The 4,026-nt window shown below is 37.4% G+C and overlaps 1 long non-coding RNA gene across 1 annotated transcript; it reads left to right on the top strand.

Moving 5' to 3' along the window:
* The first annotated feature begins 1,706 nt into the window (after positions 1 to 1,706).
* On the top strand, positions 1,707 to 2,921 carry LOC136843579 (uncharacterized). Its single transcript, XR_010854596.1, has 2 exons — positions 1,707 to 1,960; positions 2,733 to 2,921. It is a non-coding gene; the product is annotated as an uncharacterized lncRNA (long non-coding RNA).
* Positions 2,922 to 4,026: the final 1,105 nt, after the last annotated feature.

Genomic DNA, 4,026 nt, shown 5'->3' with positions numbered 1-4,026 from the left:
CTATATTTGGTTTACTTTGAATGCAGTTGACAAAAGATTCAGATTTTATGTAATCAGATTTTTATTCACATTATACCCACTTTAATGGTTTGGTATAAATGGGAACCGCTCAACGAGAGGATCACAGCACAGCCTATAGTGCATTGTTTAAATGTTACCCTAAATGCTACTGCAAAACATGCCACCTCCAGAAAGTATCAGATTATTGAGTAAATAAAATCTTGACATGAGCGGGAGTGAAACATTCTCTGATCCAAGCGAGATGAGGATTGCTGATTTCCAACAGAACAGACTGAGAAATGATAGTTTAACAGGTTGTACTAGGCCATCTGAGCGAAAGATGGATATGTTCCTTTAGATCAACAGAACATGGAACAAAATAGTAACTATGAATAAAATCAAGAGAAACGTGACCCAAAGAGCTGTGAGGGAAGGGGTCATTGTTTTATCAACTTTCCTTTGACTCAGACCTGTCAAGGCAGAAGTGATCTTAGTGTGAGAGCTAATATTCAGATAGACAGATAAGGCTAATGTACGCTTATATAGCTCGAGCTTAAAAATATAACACAACAATCTAAATAGGACTACCATTTTTCTTTCAAAATCAGCATTTACATTTTAAACTCTCCAGGGCAAGTCAGAAATAATCTGATCTAATGGTGCAAATGATAGTTGAAATGGATTTTCATAAGATGGGAAAAATTGATGATGAAATCAACAGAGAAACGGGTGTAAACTTTGCCTTAGGGGCTCATAGGGGACCCAACGTCATGTTTCAAGAACAACTTATTAACAATAAAGCGAAACGAAGAAAAGCGTAGTTACCGGAAAGTTGGATGTGTAATCATAATAAACACTGACATGAACAAAATGCGGAAGGAATTTCAGTTTATCAAGTTGCTAGAATAAAGTTGTGAGAAAAAAAAAAAGATAAGCCTAAAGTTAATGATGCAGAATCCAAGGAGGATTCATGAGCTAAATAAAGCATAGGACAGACATGGGTGGCGAAATTTCAGAGGCCATTTTCGTCTCACGGCGCTGCTGAAGCGAGCCTGAGGCCACTGAGATCCGTGGCCGTGACTGAATGTTATAGTACTATTTTTGAGCGTAATACGTCCAATATCCTGAAAATTTGTGGAATGAGCAGAAAAAGACACACCTACTTTGGGTTTAGGAAGCGTTGTTGAAAAAATGTATGTTAGATACCATTAAGCTAAGTCCGAATCTCTCTAGATAGTAAACGTTCTGTAAAATCGAACATTCTGGGCCATCTGTGAATGTTTTTTCGTCATAAGATATCGCAGAGGGAAGGAAATGTGATGTGAGAGAAATATGTGACATATTCAGAGCTGCAAGATGTATGATGATTTGGAACTGGGTAAGGGATGCGCCAGAATATTCAATGTAGGTGTTAGAGTACGGTGTTAAGAAAAGTTGTTTTCGCTTTTATTTTTCTATAATTTGTCATACTAATGACTAATTGGATTTTTAAACTATTATGTAATTAGTTTCCCATGATGAATCTTTATTTCATTAGTGGCTAAATACTTATCAATTCGGGTGACATTTTCGGTTTCTCAAGGGAAACGGATTGTTTGTTATAAACAACCGTACTAGTACTTATACGTTTCACCAGAAGCATTTCGGAAAAGCAGCAGTCGAAAGCCGAAGAGTCGGATTTAACGCAGGGTGTGAGAAGTTGTAGTTCCAGTTCAAGCAAGGCGAAACTTAGACTCATTACCACCGTGCCTGAGGACGTACATCGAGGGTATTCTCCCCCCCTTGCCCTATTACTGTTCGTTAGAATCAAGGTTTTTTGTTTTGACTGCATATGACAACTACCGCCTGTAGGCGGCGCTCGACTGGATTAATGAACCGATTTCTTCGTTACATCGCTATCCACTATCGACACAGCGATCCTACTCCTTCGCTACAGTTCATTGGAAAGGATGTGCTTGGGGTATGTCACTTTGAATAGCATATGCGGTATGTAAATGGTGATGTAAACCACATTTACTTAAGCTGTAATAATTCTTAAGATTTCCATTTTGCCCTCGACCTACTAAAATAAAAAAAAAAAGAACCTTGGATATAAGTAACTTACATTTGAGGTGATTTGCCAGATTTCATTCATGTTTGCAAGTCCATTGATCAGTCATGTATTAGGAGTGATAGCATTATGTGTACTATTAGCGTTGGAATGTGTCTGCCCTTACTAGGATTAAAATTTGATGGTTCTGGCGTAGGCTGTACTGTTTTGGTGTGGCGTTAATTTCGGAATGTCGTCATTAATATATTTTACTTGATTTAAAATTGATTTGGCTTGATCATGTAAGGCGTCAAACGCCTTTTCACTTTTGTGTTAATCACGCCATGTATATTACCCTTTATTTCATATTTTTTATGTATCTCCATTCGCATTATTGTCCGGCCTTTCCGCCAATGTATGTAACTATTTTGTACGTTTATTGTAATGCCAATTATTCTCTGTCATCTAACAAACGCAAATTCTTGTCCAAATGCGTGACATGGGAATCCGCAGGTCAGTCACTTCCTTTCCGTCCGCATTCCGCAATGTATACTTGGTTTGCGAGAAATAAATCAGTCACACCCAGACCTGTCTTCTTGAACCTCACAGTCATTCGGGTCTTTGACACTAATTTTCAAAGCTTGTCCCATTGTATAAATTAATTTTCGATAAATGTTTTCAGAAGTGCTTTTAAAATTTTCAGATCAAACGGCGGGACTTTTCGGTAATGGATTGGGGAGGCTCTGCATAACCTTTTCAGTGATTGAATTATCGCTGGTGAGGCTGTCTCTCGGAAAGCACGTCTGTCCTTATCAACCAACATTTCGAGTCTGCATAATTCTCAAGTTTTGTAATTGCATACGAAAGTTAAAATAATTATTTTAAAAATATATTTTAGTTTTATTTAAATTATCAATTATTCAAAGTTTACTAGTCCATAATTAAGGGTAAAAGGCAGTGGTTTTTAAACTTTTTATTACCACGTCCCCTCTAAGAGCTGGTCCGTCCCTCTACGGCCACCTTTGCATTTGAGTAAAATCCCCTTCCAGATTTAAAGGAAATTAAAAAAAAAAAAGAAAGAACGAGAACGAGTGTTTTTATTCTTTTGGGAGTGAATTAGTGAGATACTTGACACTGCTTCTTAGTGACTCTTGTTAAGAGATTAACGAATATAATTAGAGAATTTTATATTTTTCCCTAGGGCTCGCGCCCCTCAGGTTGAGAACCATGGTATAAGGTAATTGAAAAGTAGGACGTTTCGGTAAATTGAGCATTTAAGGGTTAATAAAAAGACTAGAATAGGGGCAATACATGATAAACAATCAAATCTGAGCCAAAAACAAAGGACAAATCTACATGCGAACGATCGTGTTGTCTATTTTAAGACCGGGCCCAACAACACTTAACGAGCGGATACCTGTTTTTCCTTTGCTGATCATACACACACACACACACACACACACATAAACACACACATGTGTTTGTGTGTGAACAGAACAGCAAGACGAAGGGTCTACCGCCCTACGAAATTACACTGGTTAACATCAAGGAACCAGTTGTATACGAGCCAATGATGTCTCTTAACTTATCAAGCGATAAGGTTAGAAAACCAAGATATATAAGGGATGTGTTAAAGGACTTTCATCCTAGAATAGTTGAAATGACAGACTGAGCTGCATAGGATGGAGAAACCTAATGCAACATAGATGGGACTTTTAGCCTTTGTGAAATCTACAGAAATTTGTTCATTATTATACCACAAGTTAAGTCGAATGAAAAATACGTTAATATTGAATAAGAGTTCAGTTTAGTGACAGCAGGGCGTCTTTTATGGTAGAACTTAAAAACACCAAGTTAAACCAAACCGTGATTGCAATTCATCCAAAAGTGTTCCAGTTCTTATTTCACCTCATTCGGTAAATACCATCAACTCTTCGAAGACTAGAAGCGACTATAACAATTATATTTCCACTGTATAAGTTAGAACCAGAAATGTA

Source organism: Macrobrachium rosenbergii, chromosome 11 (genome assembly GCF_040412425.1).
Source record: "Macrobrachium rosenbergii isolate ZJJX-2024 chromosome 11, ASM4041242v1, whole genome shotgun sequence".
NCBI lineage: Eukaryota > Metazoa > Arthropoda > Malacostraca > Decapoda > Palaemonidae > Macrobrachium > Macrobrachium rosenbergii.
Note: the sequence above shows the minus strand (reverse complement) of the source record. Positions and strands in the feature narration are given on the sequence as shown.